Raw genomic sequence first — 9,144 nt, 5'->3', positions numbered from 1 at the left:
TTTCTTTCTTTCTTTCTTTCTTTCTTTCTTTCTTTCTTTCTTTCTTTTATCTTATCACAGTCTGCATTCTCTTCTAACAATAATTTGTGCTATTCTTTTGTTCTCCTGAAATTAAAATTATAGATAACATAACAATCTCACACAAGCTCAAAAATTAATGATGTCTTAACTGTAATAAGAGGGTTTTTATTTTTTAAGCAGCAGTAAATTATCCACTATGTATTTCAAAATGTTAACAAATACTTGATCTTAACTACAGGAAGAGACTTAAAGAATTGTCCCAGTGGTTGACTACAACTGCAGAATCAACTAATTGTGACTGCTATGAATGTTTTACTATGGATTCAATTTCCATTGATGTTTTCTTGATATTATAAACTGGGACCAAATACCAGGAATGTTGAAAGTAAAACTAAGGACAACTTTTCTACAGTTTGTACTATAGTGCATATGGAGAAAAATTGGGACATACTAAATTGGGTAAACAGTACTCTCTGGGTGTTATGTCAAATAAAACTAGGTTTCAGGCCAGGTGACTGTATACACCCCCCACTTACCCATCTTTCCTGGAATATCTGGAAATTTCAGAAAACTAGGACACTTATGTAAAGTGTCTGGAATCCTGGGCTGTCGGCATTTAACGAAGAGAGGCCAACAAGCCTTGTGGAAAAGTAACAACAAAGCGCCTCCTGATTGGATGATCTTCCACTTCCTGGAGAAATTAGTTCCAATACTCTTTCTTCCCTCTTCATTCAGGAAACAAGTGTCCCCATGGTCTTCATTACAGATGGTGAAGGTGTGGCTATTGATCTGGGGCTCCTTGGACCACCATTGTTAAGGATTTTAGAGGATTATACTACATTCATTTAACATCATCCCCAAACTAAGCTTTATTCCAATTAAATTACCCAGATCATAGCATCTTAAACATTTCTACTTTAAATTGTTAATTCGGTGGAGTCCCAATACAAATTCAACACCTGGCTATAGTAATAAATTAAACCAAATAAGGATACTTTTTTTTTAATTGCTCTTGGGTGGGAGAAATGACTCAGAGGTTGTTCATAGCATATCCTGCTCTTGGACAGGACCTCAGTTCAGTTCCTTCACTCACGTAGCACCCCAGCTGAAGAACTTAGGATCTCTCCCAGCCTCGTTAGGCACAGGCACACAGGCACACCAACGACGAACCCTTCTGGTCCTTGTAATTCCAGCTCTTAGGAAGCAGAGGTTCATCACTCACCCATGAGTTCCAGGCTAACCTGGTCTACACAGTGAGTTCTAAATCAGCCTCGACTACAAGCAACTCAGCCATAATAGGGAACAAAACAAAGCAACAACAAAAAATCCACACTAAAGTTGGGGTTACTAGGTGAAAAAGAATACAAATTCAAACTTTTAATATGTTGTCATATCACTTCCCTAAATGTTTGTAACCACATACATTGTTATTGTAAATATGTAGAGGTACTGCTTTATGTAAATACTTATGTACAGCAGCTAATACATTTTGAACTTTCTAATGTGCTGTATATAAAACTGTATTTTAATTTAAATTTTGAGGGGACCATCAAAACACTTTTTTTTTCTTGTTGTCTTCTTTGTTTGTTTATGTTTCTCTGTGTAGTCCTGGCTGTCCTGGAACACACTCTGTAGACCAGGTTGGCCTAGGAATTCAGAGATCTGCTGGCCCCTGCCTCCCAAGTGCTACGGTCAAATGTGTGTGCCACCACTGCCCAGCCAAAACACCCATTTGTAGACTTAAAAAATACTTCGACTTGCCCTAGAGATTGAACCCAGCTGCTTGTACATGCTAGGCAAGTGCTCTACCAGTGAGTTAAATTCCAAGCCCCTTATTTTTCATTGTTTTTAAATATATATATATATACATATATATATATATATACATATAAATTAAAATATGTATAATATATTTTGGCTCATTTTTCCAAAATAATTTATCATTTGGTTTTATTATTTATTATCTAATAAGTTTTAAAAGATTTATTTCAGAGGAAGGGAGGGTAGGGCTGGGAGGAGTTGAGGGAGGGGCTTCAGTCAGGATATGTAGTGAATAAATTGGCTTCACTCTTATTTTCTTTCCCGTAAAAGGGAGGAAAAAAATTGATCTGTAAAGTTTTTTTTTAGACCTGTGAAGAGCTACTTGATATTTGGTGATTTTATTTCACTCCAGTTTTCTCCTAAGTAATGAGGATTTTTTTGCAGTTAGCAACAGTTATTCTTCTGAGTGCTACGTGAGCAGTGTCAGTCAAACGGAGGAAAGAGGTATTTGGTGCAGAGGCTGGAGGGGAAATATGGGAAGGGGTGGAACAGGGTAACCTAGTGCCCCTCTGGAAGGGGGCAGGACTGGAGAGCAGAAGCTGGTTCTTGGCCACATCAGTGCAGGTGACTCCCAATGGGGATCTGCGTTTCCACAGCCCAGCACAGTTGCCTCCTGTTTCTTTTCCTTCCCAGCCCCTTTTCTCAGCAGTTATTTATTGAGTTTTAATCAGCCCATGTACATCTTGGGGGTTAGATTAAAAGACATAGATAGGTCTTGCCCTTTGGAGAATTCAAGTGCTTTTTAGAAGAAGATACCAAAGAAACAAATCACAGCACAATAAGGACAGTACTATAATTGAATAGGAAGCTTCTTTGGGAGCAAAAACAGAGGGGACATTTGAGAGTCCGGTACCTATTAGACACTCCAAAAATATTGAACCAGAGCACAATTAAGTAAGTAAAGTGATTAAAAACCTTCAAAATCTAGGAAGATTTTATACAGTCACAGACATGAGTGCTTGCGCACGTGCACACACACACACACAAAAGAGCATTTCTGCTGAATCTTTAAAAAAAAAGAATGTAAGAATTCTATAGAAATGCATTTGCATTTTGTAGAAATATAAGAAAAGAGGGTCCTCACAAAAGGGGAAGGGGATGGAAATTCAGAGCATAGAGAGAACCTAAGAACTGAGGTTGGCTTAGTGGTGACGTCACTAGATCATTGACGTCAGCTAAAAGGATTGTAGGATTTCATTTGGAGTAGCCCCTAAAAAGTGTGACCAAGAAAGTGAAATTCCAGATTTACTTTTGCTGAAGTTCTTGGGTTGCACTGCAGAGGAGAGTCCGGCCAGGACTGAGGAGGCAAAGGGAAGTGATGAAAACACTACTGCCAGGGTCCTACCTGTTGATGCTAAAAATGGCATGCACCTGGCTCTTAGGAAGAATAAGGCACTCAGAGAGGACCTAGCATTTTTGTGAGGGGCAATCAATAGGTCTGGTGAGATGCAAAGGGTAGGAAATAGGTAGGGAAAGTTAAACTTCCTTAGATGCCAACTTTTCTTGTTTAAACAGAGAGAATCTGGGTGTGGTGGCCCATGCCTTTAATCCCACCAGCACTCAGGGAGGCAGAGGCAGGTGAATCTCTGTGAGTTCAAAGCCAAGCTGTTCTACAAAGCAAGTCTAGGACTCAGAAAACCAAACAAACAAACAAAAATACAAAGAAAACAAAAAATAAAAACAGAGAAACCCTCAGTCAGGACTATTAGAAAATGCATCTTGAACAGATGAGTCCAACTACAAGACTACTGATGGCTTGATTTGGGGGAAGAGCTGCTGAAAGAGTGGACGTTAAGAGTTCATTTTCCACAAATGCAGATATTTCTCTAGTCACGTGCTGCAGCTCTGTGAAGTGTTGAAGCACTGCAGGAGTTGGCAAACTGACTTCTGGCATCTGACAGCGATCTGGGCAGAGCTGCTGTACTGTAGCATCGAAGACCAGAGCCTGCACACAGCCTCCCCTTGCTTCCGCCACCTCCCAGGACTCTGTGGTTAAAGAAGAGAAAAAATTATCTTCGGTATCCCCTCAGACACAGAATGCCCTCAATACTCTATCCGCACCAGCATCACCAACCTGATGGGCGAAACACTGATACTGGTAAATGTGTAACTGAAGAGCAAGACCTTCAGGTGAAGTTTGCACTGCAAGGTCCTAGGTGTTGTCATGAGAAGTTTTCTCAAGTTTATTTCACATAAATCAGCATAAGTGGACATCGACATGCAGTACATTATCTAATAATTATTGAGGACTTTATGTGAGCCTGGCGTGAGGCAGTGTCATCTTACGTAATACTCCCAATAGCCATACATGTTGAATGCTCTTATTCCTGGCTAGTGAAGATAAGCAACAGTCACTTTTATTTCCTCCCTTATTCCGAGCATTGAAGACTTTTCTTCTGTACAATTTTGATTTGATTTTCATTGATAATGTTTCTTGGCTGTGTATACTATGAAAGCTAAAATTATTCTTTGTGTCCTACTATTTTGACTTAATGTGTGCTATCCTTCTGATTTTATGCTTTACAATCATTTATTCTCACCTCCTACTTTTCACTATTTTACCAGAAACATAGTAGCTGATGTTTGCCATAGAAAGCACAGTTGCTAATTGTTCGAATTCCCTGTTGACATATATGAAGCCATAAAATGTTGGTTTCATCAAAGTACAAGTCAACTCAAAGAGACATCAGGCCCTTTGACACACCACTCACTATTAACTGGGAATAGAATACAAGATATGTAAAGTTGGACTTAATATGTTTTATGCTCCCTACATTTTCCCTAGACAGCTTAATCCCTGCTGCAAAGCCCATTTTATCTCCATTTTCTATGGTGATTTAAATACTGTAACCAATTATAGCCAAGAGAAACGAGGCTTGCCAGCTATGCTAGTACCAGAAAATTATCAAGCATTGAAAAACTTGATCAAAAGTAACCTGGCATTACATTGATAAAAGAAAGGTTGGTGATATTATCATATTTCTCTGTCTGTTGCTTTAAACAAAAGTCCTTCTGTATTAGTCTTGTTTTATTTGGTAAAACAGGAATCATCCCTTCTACTTTACCTACTGGTCCAAATTCTCTAGAAACAGAACTGACAAAAATGAATATATATTATAAGAGGATTGATTAGATCCCTTTGCACAGAAAGGTTGGAGCAGCTTGACAATGGCTGTCTCACATTGGTGAGGCCAAGAACACAGTAACCACACAGTCCAGATGGCAAGCAATTCAGTAGTCTCAATCCGGAACCCACAGCCTGGAGACTCCTGGAGAGGCACTGATCTTCAGCCCAAAGAGCCTAGTTCTAACATCAGCGAAGGAATCAGCAACTACAGGATACAGGAATTTACCAGCAAGAGACAAGATGGACCCATCAAAAGAGGGGAGCTTTCCTTCTTCCATGTTCTTTTATCAAGGCTGGATCATAGGTGCTTCCCACATGTACAGTAAGTCTTCCCCCATCAATTAAGGCACTTAACACAAGCTTCACACCTGGGCTTGTCCCCAGGCCAACCTGAGGTAAAGAATTCCTCACTGAGGAGGCCCTTTGTTCAGGCCATTCCAGGTTATGTCAAGATAACAATTAAAACTAACATTGATACCCAGCATGGGATTCAGGTGAAACTGAGTGGAATCCTCAGCTCTAAAAGGACTTTGAAAGTGAGGCTTGTTTAAGTCGTAGCTTCAAAACAAGAGCAGAATGAAACATACCTGCTTTGTTGACGTGACATCCCTGAGTGGCCTTTCACGGCATTCAGTTACACTGACTTAGGGGTGGACACTGACACAAAAGGTACCAACAGCAGATATCCAGGGACGTCAGCTGAAGGGGCTGACATTTGATGTTATGATGTAACTAAGCTAAATACATGCTAAAGACCTTCTTGGCCCACTTAAACACTGCCTGCCAGGGACCTAAAGAACACAGAGAAAACAAAGTTGATTGCTGACTTGAGGTAGCTTTCTGATTATATGCCTGGATCATCTCCATCCTCCAGACATTCCTGGGTGCCAGTGTCCTGAACATTTGCGTACACACAGATCAGTAAACTCACTTTGTGCTTAAGCTCCACGGAGTTTCTGACATTTATAGCCAGGGTTCCTAAAGGCGCAAGAATGCAGAGATTCTATGAGCTTCAATCCAAAGGACAGACTGTCTACCGCAAGTTCCAGTATATCTGAATTGGATAGTAAATGAGGGGATAGAGAAGAAGCATCTTCCGGTTGTGGTTTGTAGGAAAGTGCTATTGCCTGCTTGCAAAGTAAGCGGACAAAAGTGGAGAGACTATTTGTGAACATATCTAAATATGGAAAATCGGTGCTTTGTTGGTGTTTAAAATCATTCAGAATTCGTGTGCAGTCAGCAGTAAGTACTACGCTTCCTCCACCACTTGAGACTGAAAGCTCCATGCTAATAGATCCGTTTCACCCTACTGTTGCTCCTAGGCTGTAACTTTCACTTTAAAGGGCATTTTGTGGCAAAAATCCAAACCCTCTCAAAGCAAAAAAACCTGGATGCTAATGGAGTCGTCGTGATTTAAAACTGCGAAGCACAATCTATTTGTCAATGGAGGAAACAAGAACCAAAGCCTCAAGTATTTACAGTTTCTTAACTCATCTTTGAAGGGTATTGTTGCACTGTAGTTCATTATTTAATGACAGGGCGTGGGGGATGTTGTACAGGAGTGGTGGCGGAGCTGAGAGCATCTTGGGTTCAAGATTTGGTCATGACACCTAGTCCCCCAGGGACTGGGGCAAATCACATGACCTCCTGTTAGGTGCTGTTCTCTGATACGGATGCTAAAGGAGATATTGGGGAAACAGAAAGAATTCCATAAGTTGCTGTACTTGCTGCTCTTATTTTATTGGTAACAGTGGTGAGGAGAGGCGCTATTACAGCTAATGGAGTATTAACTCTTCTCTTTGTTTGCCGCTGAGGGTATTTGTCACGTTTTATACTTTTTTTTTCCCTCCTGACTCCTTTTCTTTCTCTCTTCTTTCCCTGTTTTTCTCTTGACAGTTGAAAAGGCCAAGAATGACAGCACCCTAGGAGAAGCCGTAGGTGTGGTAGAAATGAATGGCACATATTTCTCAAAAAATAAAAAATAAAACAAACCACAAAAATTATTTCAGAAATACAATAATATTTTCCAAAACTCACATATCCAAAAATCTAAATTAAATTTCCAGCCCAAAGCCATTTGCTTATAAACTTCCAGATCTTCAAACCTTCTTGCAAGTAGGAAAAGGTTTTTAAAATACACTTTTCATTTTGAAAATAGAAGCAGACAAGTTGTGTTCTGGTGTAGAAAGGACATAATATTTCCTGGATAGAAAACAGTATTTGGGGGCTGGGGAGATGGCTCAGCAGTTAAGAGCTCTTCCAAAGGGCTCTGCTTCAATTTCCAGCACCCACGTGGCAGCTCACAGTTGTCTGTAATGTCAAGATCTGACACACCCACACAAACAAACTTACAAGCAAAACACCAATGCACATAATAAACAAACAAACAAACAAACAGTATTTGGTTAAAGGAGAAATTCAATCTAAATATTGCCTCCCTGTTTCTTTGCATTCTTAATAAACAATGTAACTTCAAAAACTTCAAAAAAGCATCATCCAACAATACAATTCTGAGGGAAACGTCAGAACCCATGAAGTAAAAATAAATTTACGTCTTGGGAGAATAAAAGTATTCTGGTTGCATAAAGGGCAGACCGAAGCAGGCAGGGTCAGATAGGAAAGGAGGACATTTTGAAAATGCTAAGAAAGGGTCATCCAAGAAGACAACAAGGCTTGGCCCAAGAATGTAGCACGAAAACAATTAAATGTGGTTCTATTTAGGAACCAGTTTGTTGATAGTGAGTTGATAGTACTCCCTGGTGAACTAGATATGGGATGTATTGTAAGCTAAGAAGCGTTAAGGTTCTCATAGGTGTGGATGTTAAGTCCTTTTCGGGACTATGCTAACATTTATTCAAATTGCAAAGTTTCTGTTACAAGTCAGGTAGACTTCTGCCAAGTCAGCCACCTTACTACAAACGGAGGCAACACTATGAGCCGACATGTAAAGGTTTCTCTCCCCCACAGGTATATAAACTATTTACTAACAGCAAAGGCCCAGAGACTCATTTCTTCTTGGACGCACCCACAGTACAGCCCCAGCGGCCAGTGAGTGGTCTTGCTGTGCTGACCTCGGACAACAAAGGTCCCAAAAGTGGCACAGACCGCTATGGGCTCTAATCTTCTTCAGTCACTCCAGGTCCACACGAAGCTTGTTGTCTAGGCTATTGGCCGGAACCTGGCTGTGCTTCCCACCCGTCACGTCCTTCTGTCTGTTCAAGAGCCAGTCTGGGATCTTGTACTGCCGTGGATTCTGCGTGATAGTGATCAGACGCTCCACCTCGCCCTCTGTGAGCTCTCCAGCCCTCTTGGTGAGGTCAATGTCTGCTTTTCTCAACACCGCACGAGCATGTCTTTGTCCCACACCCTTAACGGGCAGTGATGGCACAGGCTGTTTTCCGTTGCCCATTGATGCTGGTGTTGAGTACTCGTGTTGGAACTTCTCAAGAATTACTACAGACATGGTGGCAGCATTAGCGGCAGCGTGTACACCTCCTGTGGGAGAGAGAACACATGTAAAGATTTTAAAGACCCTGGCATGGCCGTAAAGAAAAACAGCTTTGAAATGGAGGATGTACAGGATAATCGGGTCAACGCTTATTGATAGACAGAGGGGGCGATCTTACCGGGAGCTTGGTTGCAGAGATTAGATGATAATGACTTGGTGATTTAGGATGGAGAGGGTTAAAGAAGTCAGGACTTTATAAGATACATCGAAGAATTAAGAAAGAAAAAGCACAGTGGCTGAAGAACTGGCCATGCATGTTGAATTTACACGTAGACCTGCAAGTCAAACAACTGGAAAAACTAAGGTAAGGTTTCAAAAAAAAAGTTTATGAACATTATACAATATGGTAGGCCAAAATAAATAAATAAATAAATAAATAATATGGCTGAAAAAAAATAACATCGAAAGAGCTTGAAAGAGAGTGAATGAGCACATGTAAAAGAAAACTCACAAGCCTTTTTGTCTTAAGTGTCCTAGGAGCTCCTTGGATGCCCACAACATACTTTTGAGTCACTAAAGCATTACTTGTCCCATAACGCAGTCCACAGAGTGAGTTCCAGGATAGCTAGGGCTTCCCAGAGAAACCCCATCTCAAAAAACAAACAAACAAACAAACAAAAACAAACAAAAAAAACAGATGATGATGATGATGATGATGATGATGATA

General features: G+C 40.5%; 1 pseudogene; it reads right to left on the bottom strand.

The window, feature by feature from the left end:
* Positions 1-7,974: 7,974 nt before the first annotated feature.
* LOC129683991 (40S ribosomal protein S18-like) lies at positions 7,975-8,432 on the bottom strand (annotated as a pseudogene).
* Between the last annotated feature and the right edge of the window lie 712 nt (positions 8,433-9,144).

This window comes from Psammomys obesus, unplaced genomic scaffold (genome assembly GCF_907164565.1).
Source record: "Psammomys obesus unplaced genomic scaffold, mPsaObe1.curated_primary_1811, whole genome shotgun sequence".
Classification (NCBI taxonomy): domain Eukaryota; kingdom Metazoa; phylum Chordata; class Mammalia; order Rodentia; family Muridae; genus Psammomys; species Psammomys obesus.
Note: the sequence above shows the minus strand (reverse complement) of the source record. Positions and strands in the feature narration are given on the sequence as shown.